The sequence below is a fragment of the Schistocerca gregaria genome, chromosome X (genome assembly GCF_023897955.1).
Source record: "Schistocerca gregaria isolate iqSchGreg1 chromosome X, iqSchGreg1.2, whole genome shotgun sequence".
NCBI classification, from domain to species: Eukaryota; Metazoa; Arthropoda; class Insecta; order Orthoptera; family Acrididae; genus Schistocerca; species Schistocerca gregaria.
Genome location: NC_064931.1, coordinates 365,260,731 through 365,275,455, shown reverse-complemented (window position 1 = coordinate 365,275,455; position 14,725 = coordinate 365,260,731). Strand labels below are relative to the sequence as shown.

The window sequence follows — 14,725 nt, the reverse complement described above, 5'->3', positions numbered from 1 at the left end:
ACCGTCAAAGGTTGAGGGGAATGAGCACGAAGTGGTGAAAGACCACCACTTAACAAATGGCGATGGCTAAAAAGTCAGTTCCCAATTCGCAACCTAGCTACAACGATCTACTCACGGCCAGAGGGTCGAGAGGAGGCCGCCCAAGCCGCTGGGAGAGGCTTCACTCCCCGGAACACGTTCCCACGAAGTGAGGACCAGTGGTGATATCACAGTGACATAACTTGCTGGCAGACGGCAACACAGAGATCATCGGAAGGAATGGAAGAACTGGCGGGACGAGATACCAGGACTGCAGCCTTGGCAGACGGACGTGAGCAGGAACCCACATAAGAATCACGTGGCTCCATCAAGAATGAGCCAGTGACAGCTTTCCTGGACCCGTTGCACTAAGGGATGAACGGTATACAGCACACACAAGCTCTGAAGAGCACAGAGAGTCGGAGCAGATGACGTAATTGAAAAGCCTTTGTCTCCGGATGCACTGCGTGGCCTGATCCAGGACTAACGAGCTCTGCTGTAAATACTAAGCAGTGTTCCGGAAGCCGAAGCCGAAAATCGTCGGTGCCAATGACGAAGGCACACCCGACACCACAGTCAGCCAGAGAGCTATCAGTGTACACAAAGGTACTATCGTGAAACTTACGGAGATAGAGCGAGGCTGGATTGGTGAAGGCCAAGGTGAACACAGACCACCGCACGAAGCCAAGGTGGTGAAGGGTTCACACCATCGGGAAAGTGGGAGGTAACGTGAAGTTAAGCTGCCGGAGGAAGAGACGAAAGCGAACTCCAGGAGGTAACACAGCGATCAAAGGAGTCATCGAAGGAGGTGGCATAGGATGGGTGACCACGCGTGGCAAACAAGCGGCATGCATATCTGCTGTGGAGAAAGTCACGGCCGTAGGAGAGTGGTAATTCAGCAACTTCAGCATACAGACTCTCAACGGAGCTAGTGTAAATGGCGACAGTGGCCAAACGGATGTCACAATGGTGGATAGTACTGAGACAGCGAAAAGAGGGACGGACGTGCAGATGCATAAACGAAACACCCATAGTCTAGTTTCGAATGGACAAGGGATAGGTACAAACGGTGATCCTATCAGCTCCCCAGGAAGTACCACTGAGAACACGTAGGACACTGAGGGACCGCGTACAGCAGGCGGCCAGGTAAGACACGTGGGAGGATCAAGAAAGTATTCCTATCGAGCATGAGCCCCAGGAATTTCGTAGTTTCAGCGAAAGAGCAACAGGCCCAAGAAGTTTTGACGGTGGAAGAAACCAACTGCGTCGTCAGGAATACATACAAACGGTTTTGTCAGTGGAAAAGCGAAAGCCATAATTGATGCTACATGAGTAAAGACGATCGAGACGTCGTTGAAGATGCCGCTTAAGGAGACAAGTCCGTGGAGAACTGCAATTGATCGCAATACGTCAACGAAAAGGGAGCCAGAGATGCCCGCCGCGAGACAGGCCATAATAGCTTTAATGGCGACAGCGAAGAGAGTGACGCTCAGGACGGAACCCTGAGGCACAACGTTTTTTTGGATAAAGGTAGAACCCACGTACACCTTGAAAACTTAGTCTTTTAATAATTCCTAAAGGAAACGGGGCATGCGGCCATGGAAGTCCACGCGTACAGAGTATACCAGTCCTCCAGCAAGTGTCGTAGGCTTTCTCCAAATCTAAAAACACGGCCACACTCTGATATTTCCGCATTAAACGATCCATGACATGGGTTGACCAAGTGATAAGATGGTCAACTGAATAATGGCGCGCTCTAAATCCATACTGTGCAGTGGCTGGTAAATACTGAGACTCGGGCCACCATAACAGCCGAGCATTACTCATACGTTCCATCAACTTGAAAACACAGCTGGTGAAAGAAATGGGGGCGATAACTAGAAGGAAGGCTTAGGTCTGGGTATGAAAGTGGCTTCACGCCAGCGTCTGGAACACGAGCACTCTGCCCAGTTGCGATTGTACGTATGAGGGAGAAAGTTCTTGCCTGCAAGAAAAAGGTTCTGCAACATCTGAACATCGTCCGGCCCTGAGATGGAGGATCAGGATGAAGTGAAAGCATGATCTATTAAGGACGCCAGGGTGATCGTGGATGAAGCTCGAAATCTCCGCAAAATAGCGGCCTAAGGTGTTGGAGACAGCAATAGGGTCCACTATGGCATCATCTGCTACTGTCACGCCAGAAATTTGGGTATGGACCTTGGTCCCAGAGAGCCGTCGGAGATTGGCCCACACGACGGAAGAGGGAGTGGAACTCTTAAAAGAAATAGTGAATTAAATCCAGCTAGCTTGTTTGCTATCCCGAAGTGCGCGACGACGCAGTGCACGCAACTGTTCATAAAGAACGTAGTTTGGCATCATAAGATGGCGGTTAAAAACGCGGAGAGCACGTCTCCTTGCGCGAATTGCGTCGCGGCACGCCCCAATCCATCAAGTAACCAGGACACGGCACCGTAAAGAGAAAGTGCGAGGAATGGAACGTTCTGCGGCGTCAAGGACAGTGTTTGTAAGATATTCTACCTGGTCATCGCAACTGGGAAAATGTTCGTCGCAGGTCGCCAGGGATGAGTAAAGCCTCCAGTTGGCTTTAGAAAGCTGCCATTTAGGTGTGCACGTAGGTGGTGTAGGAGTCAGCAAATGGATAGCACACGGGTAATGGTCACTCGAGTATGTGTCAAAGAGAATAGACCATTCGAGACGATGGGCAAGCTGGGCAGTGCAGAAGGGGAAGTCCAAATGCGAATGTGTGTGCGTAGATTCGCCCAGATTGGCTGATAATTTTGAAAAACAAGACGTAACCCGACAATCCAAGTACGTTTCAAAAACGGTTCCGTGTTTACATGGGAGTGAAAATGTATTGTGAAGGAGGAAATACGGCTGCCAGACCTGCATTTCTATAATAGATACTGGAGTGTTTACATGGCCAACCTGAAGCTGTGTTGGGAAATCTGTTTACGAAATCCTGTTTGAGAGCCCCATGTAAGCGTAGTGATTATAACATCGCACAGACTGCCAACAACAACTAGTGATCGGCTATCGTACCTAAAATCAAAGAAGTCACTGCTCCTACCCACACATTCATGACTACCCACCTCACGGCACTTTGCACAGATAACAACATGGTAGTAGGAAAAGCCATTGGATGCTCTAAGCACAGAAAGAAGGTCTCTAGAAAGTGATGAAGCACGGTACATGTGAACACACGAGGACAGCACTATACGAGTACGTCTGAGGCAATGTATCAAGCTGATGAACTGGGCACCCTTCAGGCCAGGGGTGGGTGAGAATGAAAAAGGGTCTTGGAAAGTCTACCATCGCATCTAAACAGCACAAAATACAGGAATCTATTGCCTGCATCATGTGCATCTGACTGCAGCACTTTGCAAGCGACCTGTGCCTAGTACGAATATTTCACAGTTCTGCAGGTAATTCGTCATGTAAAAATCCACCGAGCACCTGTCATGCTTTTCCTAATGGTCAGAAAGAAGAGGCTTCCTAAGAAAGATCGTGGACTCGATCGGGAAATGAAGAATACTATCGCACTTGAACAGGAAATCAGATGGATGCATCGTAAATACCCAGCAAGTACAGAAATCAAATGCCTGTTGTTCTCCTCTGTAATTTTAACTTACCAGCAGGAATCAAATGATAACATGGTCACAGCACAATATTTGAATCTAATACAGCAAATTCATTAACTCAAAAACACATTATTATAATTACGTACACGAATTGCGACCCATCGACAACTACGAACTGCGAGCATTAGTGGAGTTCCGAACAATACAATGTGGGTGAGGAGCGAATTTTACAGAATTCTCTTGCATTCTGAAGAACATGGAAAGTTACAGGGCTTGGACAAAAATGTTTCCTGTGACCACAGTGAACAACAGATTAAACGCCACATGAAGCTGTGCTTACTTTCTGCAGTGTTTAATCAGAAAGTCTACTTTGTAAATCATTATAAAATATTCCAGTACAGTAATTGCTATTCTTCAGAATGCCGATATAGTTGATACAAAAGAAAAAAAAGTGATTGTTACTCTTACTGTTAACTAAGTGCTGCTCGTTTTAATCGCTGCCGGGTCTTGAATCCTGATGGAAATACGGATACTAATAAGTAGCGCAGCTTTTTGGGTTAAATACGTAAAAAAATAAAGTTGGGCAACCTGCATTGTGCGTAAGAATCTCAAGATAAATGAAATCCTCAAAATACTCGATAAATGCGTCGTCAAAGGACCACAAACTTCTGAACAACATTTTTGGCTGTAATATAATGTTCACCAATGACGAATCTGTGGAATTTAACTATGATAAATTGGTAGACGTTTACATTCTCGACGAGAGGAAGTTTCAATAATGCCGTAGGACCTCCTCATTCTCTTATCGGGTAATACATTCATTAGCCGAAATTTGTCCTCGTGTCGTGGAGTTATTGTTATATTAAGGTTCAGCACTAAATCTGATATTTCCTTTCAAGTAACTTTGTATTATACAGTTCCGTCTTCAGGCCACGAGTGGCCTAACGGGACCATCCGACCGCCGTGTCATCCTCAGTGGAAAATGCGGATAGGAGGGGCGAGGGGTCGGCACACCGCTCTCCCAGTTGTTATGATGGTATTCTTGACCGAAGCCGCAACTATTCGGTCGAGTAGCTCCTCAATTGGCATCACAAGGCTGAGTGCACCCCGAAAAATGGCAACAGCGCATGGCGGCCTGGATGGTCACCCATCCAAGTTCCGACCACGCCCGACAGCGCTTAACTTCGGTGATCTCACGGGAACCGGTGTATCTACTGCGGCAAGGCCGTTGCCTCACTTAGTATTACTTTTACCTTTTTAAAAGTTTGGAGGCAGAGGGGTAAGAGCAACTGTTAATTGCACTCTGATGCTTATTCTTGGGAGTATCTAGTCTCACACCTAGAAATATTAGGCCATGTTGTTTGCCCGAGGTAGGGCATTTACGATACTACAATATACTTAACATATAGTATAATACTTGGTTTTAAAGGAAAACACGCCTGTACTTAAGCTCTAGCCTTCGATCATTTGTTCTGAAACTGTCCACAAAGCTAATTCTGGAAGAAAGCAAAAGAGATGTAAAAAAAAAAAATCTCGGCGTCAGTATATAAAAGAGCGCTGTTAATAGTTCTCAATAAAATTATTTTGAGTGCATCAATACATCTTTGTTACATACATTTATTTTCTTTCTCCAATGACTCAGTTTACCGTCAAAGTTATGTTCCGTTCACTAAGAACCTGTATTACAGAAAATAAAAATATTCAGTACAGTGCTTAATTGTTGCGCATTGATTCAGCAATGTTCTTCGTAAGAGCTCACTTGATTTATAGAGAAAGTACCCTTACCACCAACCACTCAGACAGCTCTTCCTGGAATTGAACACCAGCTACATACTAATTGTTTCACCTGTGTCTGATCTTCAAAATGACAAACTTATCCTGAACCGCGATATTCAGCTCAACCGCGAGTCTACAACTTTTTCTGTTTCAGGTAACAACACTGACGAGTCTGGAAACGCACATTAAAAACTCAATAGCTGACTCACATGTGTGCATACCTGCAAGCAACGTTTATCACACATTCGAATTCATATTAGCCAGAGAAAGTACACCACCTTACATCGACGGAAACCGTCTGTTCGTTTCTCGTTACGGTCAGTCCTTTTTAAAGCGGAATTTTACGTGTCCATTCGATTGTGCTAGCCAAATTAAACTAGTGCGACATTTGTTTTCTCGCTATGTAGTAACAGGGACAGTAACACCAAGCGCAACAATTACTATTACAAAGACGGTAACGCTGTTGCCCACTCTGACTGCTACCGCCATGAGGCAGTGCTACTCATTCGCTGCTGTAGTATGATTACTCTTAGGATTTCCCTGTTTCTGTTACACATATAGATAAAACGAATATCGCGCTAGACTAATTTGGAACCGCGCTTTCGAAAGGGCACGTAAAATTCCGCTTTAAAAATGATTTTCTTTGTAATAAGAGAAAAAAACCACCGTTTTCCATCTACGTTGGGCGTCACATAAAAGACGTGATGAGCAGTATTTGCTTGGGCTGACTCCAGTTACACACTGCAAAAAGGTAAATTGGAAATATTTGCTGAAACACCAGAGAAAATGCGCCTGACAACTCTTACCAGGGACACTCCGTATGTACATATCCAATTTGGTAATGTTATGTGTATCAGTGTACGAGCAAGATGTACAAAGAAATAATGATAGCTGACACTATGGTACTGGCATGATCTGTCTTCATTCACCATGCACCGTGCTGTTTTCTCCCCGAATATAATTTGGTTTCTAAATAAAAGTCACGGAATATTTTATTTAATAATCGTACCACTGAAAAATAGCACAGAGAGGTTAAAATCAAGGCCCCAACATCCCTGGAGCTAAAATTTATAGTTGGTATTAACTCATCAAACTAGCTTCACCTAATTTTAAATGCAAGTGGAGCAAAAATGACTTTGTACCGTCTCAAAATGTCTATTCGAACATTCGTGCCGTTTACGTTTATGATATTCCGGTACTGAATTCATCTCATGAGGGTTAGTTCGTGTCTCCTCTCGTGGGACTACACATCGTTTTAACATATACATAGGAAATTCAGAATAATATTGCATAGAATCAGACTGTTTAGTATGTCTTATCTGCTGTGCTGAGTCACAAATACTCTTTGTGTAGTATACAAGAGACATCTTATCCGTAGAGTCATCCTACACACATGTAACTAACAGAGCTACGTCATGCCACTGTACGTACACTTTATGTTGTGCTTAGAAGTCCGCGAATGTGACAGTTGTATGAAATACGATTGTAAATTAAAGCTGCTATTACATTTCAGCATTTCAGTACTGATAGAACACTGTCTTTGCCACAAGTAAACATATTCAAAGACAGAACAAACTAGAAAGAACTTGTGTGTTCATTTTGTGATGAATGAGGCATTTTTGGTATAAATTGTGATTTATTCAACGTAAACAGCACTTTTTTTTAGTTGAACCAGACATACGTGAAAGAGAGTTGGAGGTATCCGTGAATAATTAAATGCTTTGCCAAACATTTTCCCCAAAGAAATATAAATGCATGGCGCAATACAGAAATTTTTATATTAGTTAGGGAACAATAAAATGTACCGGCCTAAGTAAAGGTTGTCTGGTTCGAATAATTATTTCCAAGCATATAAAGAAAATTGGCTGTGTCTTAACAACCTTTTGAATTCTTCTCCAAGTGATGTGCACTAGTTACTTAAATTGCAAGTCGCCAGTCGTTAGCAGACACTACGAGAATTTTTGTATGAAACGACTACCTAAACAAGAGCCCTAAAAAAAGAGTTGCACAAATTTTCGACCATACTAATTATACAGCAAATCGGTTGCAAATAACTCTTTGGTACAGCTGAGCTAGGTTTCGACACCAACTAGAGGTGTCTTCATAAGCATGAAATTTTGAGAAATAGTAAAATTACATGGCGAGGAAGCAATGGTCAGAATTTAGAGCAGCTATGCACAAGTCAAATAAAATAAAATACGTTCCTGCCTTGTCACGTATACCTAGCTAGGAATAACATCTGACATGATCCGTCAGTTATTTCTAGCCAGGCATACGTGACAAGGCTGGAACGTATTTCATTTAAGACTTTTGCATAGCCGCTGTAAATTCTGACCACTGCTTTCTCGCAATGTGAGTTTACTATTTATCAAAATTTCATTCTTATGAAGACACCCTTATTTGGTGTCGAAACCTAGGTTAGCTGTACCAAACAGTTATTGGCAACTGATTGGCTGTATAATTCCTATGTTCGAAAATTGTATGTAGTTGCTGAGAAAAAGCTATGTTTAAAACTGTTAAACAAATTTGTAAGAAAACTACTTGTCACTTAACATACATGACGAACTTCATCCTGTGCAAAAAGATTTTTCATCTTTATCACGGAAACAACCTGGAAGCGTTATTTGAATCGTCAAGAATCGGTACCTACCACAGCCGTGTTGCGAAATGGATGAGCAGCATCAGATTTAAGTGTGACAACAACGCAGTGTTAAAATAATATTCTTTCCTAGTTAGTACGTGTAGGAATGACAGGACTTCCTTAATCTGAGTAACAGTTTTTTCCTCATTATCATAGTATTGTCTGCTACTCAACACAGTTATTTCCTGTTATTTGTAAGTTTAATATGAATTTACCAAACTAACAAACAGCTCGCCGCAGCGATTAGCACACTGGACTATCACTCTAAATAATCGCGGTTCAAATCCTATTGCGCCATCCAGATTTAGGTTTTCCAAATTTGATGAAGGTAAATGCCGGGTTGGTTCCTTTGGAAAGGACCTCTATGGTTTCTGCTGCATCCTTGTCCTATTTAAGTTTTTCGTGCAGCTTGAATGACATCATCGACGAGAGTTTATACCCTTCTCTTCTTAACTTTCTCCAACGAGCAATCAGATACACATTTTATCGACTTCGAAATTCAAGCGTCAGAAATGCTGCGGAATTTCGAAGTCCATGTATCCTTAAAAAAAAAAAGGATACCGGACAACAGTGAAGATCTGAACCATTTCACTGAAGCACAAGATTTCTGCAATACGAAAGAGACTGAAGTTGGCACATGCGAACGGTTTAAGCCGCGTTTACACTGGACGAGTGAATCGCCGTCCGCTAGAGCACAGTCAAGCATACAAACGACCGATCGCTGTTCGGAAATGTTCGGGAAATCATGTTCGCTCGCCGTGTCGATAAGCGTAATCAGTACCTTACAACTTTCTATACTCTCTTAAAATGAGATAAGAAGCGAAATGTTCCATGGTTAAGTAGATGTTCATTTCTTTTAAACGAAATGTATTTCAGCAACATTTTTCCTATATACATTAATTAGTTCAGAAAATTCCATAGCGTGAAATAATTCCTGAAAAATAATACCAGAACAAAATAGAGCTTATTCCTCCAATACGCAACAATGAAGCGTTGGGAACAATTCGAATGAAAATTTCCCAAATACAACGATTTCACTTGTTATCACGTAATACTTCCTATTTTTGAAGTGGTCTTTGGTAATCAGCTAAATTATGCAACTCAACGACGCCACATGGCTGACTATCCAAGAACATACAACGGGAAAGCCTAAAACCATATTTCATTCTTTAGACTGGAGACTGAAGTGAAGGCCAGCGTGAATTTCATCGATTCTCTTGTGGTAGCAGAACAACACTTTTTTTCGGGACGTGCGACTTACAAGACTACAGACATTGTAAGGCAACAGAAGCAAACAACTTTATTGACAACTGAACTACGAAAAATATGTATTTTTGTCATCTTAACTAGGGATTTTCTCTGCATCGTGATGACTGGGTGTTGAAGGATGCCCTTAGGTTAGTTAGGTTTAAGTAGTTCTAAGTTCTAAGGGACTGATGACCATAGCTCTTAAGTCCTATAATGCTCAGAGCCATTTGAACCATTTTTTGTCATCTTGACTCACCCGGAATAGCATCTGTTAATAGATTATGCTATTCCCCTCCACTACACAAGGGGCATGTCGCGAGAGCTAATAAAGGTAACACAGAGGTTTTACGTTACAAGGTGATGGTGCACCAAACACGTAACCAAGATCAAGTTTCTTGATTACAGTCACAGCAGAAGGGTGTCCATGATAATTCATTTTTACCTGGAGAACAAACCAAGTCAATAAGGTTACTTAGTTTCATATTAAGATTCTTATCCACATAGTAGGGGGCAGATAAATTCGAGAACGAACCTACTATCAGCTTGACACCTCGAGCATCCAAGTTTTCGACCTGAATGACGTATGAAGGAATGAAAACGAAAACTGATATATCAAATGACTATCAGTTTGAGTTCAGGAAAGGTAAAGGCACAAAGCGGGTGTTCTGGAGTTATGCTTGATAACTAAAGCAAGACTTAAGAACAATCAGAAACTTCAATGGGATTTTCCAATCTAAAGAAAAACCGTTCGACAATGTAAAGTGGTGCAAGATGTTTGATAATTTCATAAAAAAGGGTTTGCGCCGTAGGCAAAGATGGATAATGTTCAATATGCACAAGAATAAAATACTAAAAAATAAATACTTGAATTAAAAAGGGCATAAGCCAGAGATACAGTCTTTCTCGTATACCGTATAAAGTTGTACATCGAGAAAGCAGTGAATGAAATTAAAAAAAGTGTCAAACCTTAAATTACAATTCAGTGTGAAAGGATAACTGTGATGAATTATAGGGCCTGTTGAATGGAATGAAGAGTCTACAGAACGCGGACTGAGGATAAATCAACTTAAGACGATGGTTCAAAAATGGTTCAAATGGCTGAGCACTATGGGACTTAACTTCTGAGGTCATCAGTCCCCTAGACTTAGAATTACTTAAACCTAACTAACCGAAGGACATCACACACATCCATGCCCGAGGCAGGATTCGAACCTGCGACCGTAGCGGTCGCGCGGTTCCAGACTGTAGCGTCTAGAACCTCTCGGCCACTCCGGCCGGCTAAGACGATGGTATTTAGGAGCGGGGGGGGGGGGGGGGGGGGGAGAGGGAGAGAGAAAGAGAGAAAGAGAGAGAGACTAGATACCAAGCACACAAAATGGAGGAATTCGGCCGTCTTGAAAGTAGAATACCGTCGATGATCGAAGCAAAGAGGACAATATAAGTTGATTCTTGGAGACAAAGAGAGCATTCCTCACCAAAATAAGTATACTTGTATCAAACACAAGCTTTAATTTGAGAATAAACTTCTTACTGTGTACGACTGGAGCATAGTAGTGGATAAATGTGAATCCTGGGCTGTAGAAAAAACGAAAAAGGAGGAGATCCAAGCATTTGAGATTTGGTGTCACAGACTGAAGCTAAAAATTAATATAATAAGGTGAAGGAGGAAGTCGTCGTAAGAAAGACGTGCGCAACGAATTGTAATGCAGATCTGTTCGATAAATCAGTGCATGACATTTAAACAACACAGAAAAGTCGCAGAAAAAACTGTAATAAATTAACGAAGAAATAAACGCTGAAAATATAATTCAGTTAAACTAAATCAAAGCAGCTAGCACATAATACGCGCGGTAGTTAAATAATGTACGTATCTCACATAGATAAGTACAAAATTCTATAAGCAAATACATTCTACACAGTATTATTTACAATATTTAATTCAACCGAAGTTGTTTTGTGAATGAAACGTATTGCTTTAGGTATACTGCCTCCAGCACTTCAATTTCCAGGAAATTGCGCCCACTCGAACGGAGTTGTTTCCTCACTGGTTTATGCTTGACTTGAGTCACTGAACATTTATAAACCTGTACACCGTAGCATGTGTGCAAGCCGTGCATCCCTACGGATTAAGAGCTGATACCACAAATGACAGTTACAGTCCACTGTCAACAGCTATTTTAAAAACCGAATCACTGTAAAACACTTGTTGAACAGTGCTGCAGATTTAGTTTTTGGCAAGGAAGTGTCAGAATGAGATCTTCAGGACTTTAGTTTCACACCCATACGATTAACTGAGTTTATCCACATTCACAACTGTATTAATTTCTCCAGCTGACACTCATCTCTAAGATGATTTTTTTTCTCTTATCCGTCCGATTGCTGTGAAGAGCTCTTTCTCCCGATGGAGTCCTCCACACACTACCGACTTACCGCGACAGACTAACTTCACACGCCGTAACATTAGAAAGTATAATTTTTAGTTAACTAATTAGTTCTGACACTTTGCGTGCAGCAACTGCACCTTACGACATAGAGGAAGAAAGCTGTCTTGCTTAGATGGACGATATTCAGCTTTTGCTCTATCAGTTCTAAGACTTACAAACTGACTGAACTTCCACTGTTCTGCATACACAACTAAAATCATATACTGTACTAAACGCTGTCAGCTATTCTTATGTTCTGTTGCTAACAAACCGAAAGGACTAACTCAGCAAATACATTCTGTATTTACGAGTCGTATACTCACTCTCTTTCTGATGGAAAGGTTAATGCTATTAGCCTCATACCATTGATGGCGATGAGACTATTGTATATTGTCGTATACCTCTTCTGTGAAGATGTCTTTTATTCACCCATTTTCAACTTTGAAAATGAGTTTACCGAGGCTTTACAATACTATTCTTTAATAGAGGCTCTCATTAAACAATACATAGGCCTTGTGCTACTATCTCATCACCTGGTTAATGCTTAGTGAAACGCTTAGACACACTGTTCTGTTTGCCATGAAACCAGTTTTGAGGCCTTTCACTTGAATATACTTAAGATCCAAGTAAGAGGAAACAAATGGAAACCACCTTACCACTTACGCAAGTACAAGCGGAAAAAATGTTAGGAACTATATTGGGTGGCACATTCCTTTGAGCTGATGTTTCTTCGTTCTTTTCCTCCTTAAGATATTGCCAAAAATTTCGAGCACCCCTTCGTTACTTTGTGAAAACTGCAAAGTGTCCAAACATTTTTTAAGAAAATAAAACTACCATCATTTATGCTAGCCTATGGTATTTACCCCACATTCTGTATTCACAGCTTTACCCAATTGGACATTATACAAGCCCAGAACAAAATCTGATTGTTTCACAACTGAATAGGCCTGAAACTGAAATCTAGAGAGAGAAATATCACATGAAAATATATTCGTTGAAATAGAAAACAATTTTTTCCATCATTATCATTCTCGGGCACGGGCGTATACTGCGTCACGAAAGCGAACAAGGAAAACAAGAAATATCACAACTTCTACGGAAACGAGCACGAATAGATTTTCTTAAAAAAGCCACGATTAAAATTGGGAGAATAAATTCAAAGTCTGTGAAGAATTGTTAAGGAAACAAAGACTTGGGTATGGATATAATAATGAAGTGGCTATCCGCTGAATGAACGTGGTACGCAAAGGTGAATTGACATTTAAGACAGGAGCTTTTGTACGGTAAAACGTTTCTGCTTTAACGAAACATTGATTTTAGAAGAGACGTTCATTTATTTCTAAACTTTGTAATGGAACTAAAGATATCGGAGAAGATTTTACTCTAACACTTGGTAGAAAACTACAGTGGAACATACACTAACAACTTTAAACCCATATTCACACAAGAACGTTACCGCAACAAATATTAAATGAATAAATTATTACCTCGGGCATTATTCTTAACAAAACTTGCGGATGGTTTCTATAAAAAGTCCAAATAACTAATGCACCACAAGAAAGTAGTCTTATCGTAGCAAGTCGTCTACAAACCAAATCTATAGTGTTTAATAAGATGGAAACCACCATACTATTTAAATCTCTCCCGTAAGGAAAGTATCTTTTTGCTTTACAATAATTCATCAGATTTTTTACATTAAAATTTATGTACAATATCAGTACTCACAAATATTGCTGCTACGGACACTTTAAACCATATTAACGAAGACTTTTTCTGGTTGCATCATTATTTCTCAATACTATTTAAAAGAAAATATTGTTAATCCACGATTGTAGTACGATTATATGATGATGTGCGCGCGCCTTCTAAAGATCGTCCGAAAAATAAACTGAACATTCATCGTAACACAAAATTTTGCAGGTTACACACAGTTCAACAACGTATTTTTCTTCCGTAACAGAACATAGACCCGTCACCCCACATTAGTATTACAGTCTGTGAGGCAAGTTATGGCGGTAACAAATCAGCAGAAATCACTGAAAATTGGAAAAATGAAGATTATAGTCTAACGTCTCGTCCAAAAGACGAAGTTCTTAGAAATGGAGCACAAACTTTAAATGGACTGGGATAGGGATGTAGGAAATCAGCCATCTTTTTCTTGAAGGAACCACCAGAACACTCACACTCTCTCTCTCTCTCTCTCTCTCTCTCTCTCTCTCTCTCTCTCTGTGTGTGTGTGTGTGTGTGTGTGTGTGTGTGTGTGTGTGTGTGTGTGTGTGTGTGTGTGTGTGTGTGTTGTATAATAAAAGTAAGTTGGGAGGACAAGGTTAACTGCCTGCATGGATAAGCTTTATTCAAGTACTGTTGAACAATTATTCACGAAGCCATGTTAGCTATTCAGCACTGACATAGGTACATTTATCAATGTATTCCAGGAAGACAATCTTATAATACGAGCAAGTAGCTTCTACAAGCGCTTGGCATGTTGGGACGCGATATACGACGCCATCGATGATTGCGCCTTTGATAACTTTACGCAACTGCACTTCGTTCTTAGACATCTACTACTTAAAGCTTTATTTCTGATGCCAAGAAAGAGAAAAGGTGAAAGAAGAAATAACTGCTCAAACGTACACAATTTTCTAGCAACTATGACGACATGGAATCTGCAAACGCGCCGTTGACCTTTTTCTTTTTATAAAAAATGGTTCAAATGGCTCTGAGCACTTGCGACTTAACTTCTGAGGTCATCAGTCGCCTTGAACTTAGAACTAATTAAACCTAACTAACCTAAGGACATCACACACATTCATGCCCGAGGCACGATTCGAACCTGCGACCGTAGCGGTCGCTCGGCTCCAGACTGTAGCGCCTAGAACTGCACGGCCACTCCAGCCGGCTTTATTTTTATTTTTCTATAAATTGAATTAAATGTATAGTTTTGTCACAATGAAATTTCCGTAGACCGCTTTCTCTCACAATGCAGTGCGTTGTCCTAACGGAGTTTCAATAGCAACAGTAGTAGTAGTAGTAGATACAAC

General features: G+C 41.2%; 1 protein-coding gene and 1 pseudogene across 6 annotated transcripts in view; both read right to left on the bottom strand.

Annotated features, from left to right (window-relative positions):
- LOC126299600 (syntaxin-binding protein 5) overlaps positions 1–14,725 on the bottom strand; it is a 901,795-nt gene that overhangs the window by 806,993 nt on the left and 80,077 nt on the right. The gene's annotated exons all lie outside the window — the stretch shown is intronic.
- On the bottom strand, positions 4,712–4,829 carry LOC126299740 (5S ribosomal RNA; annotated as a pseudogene).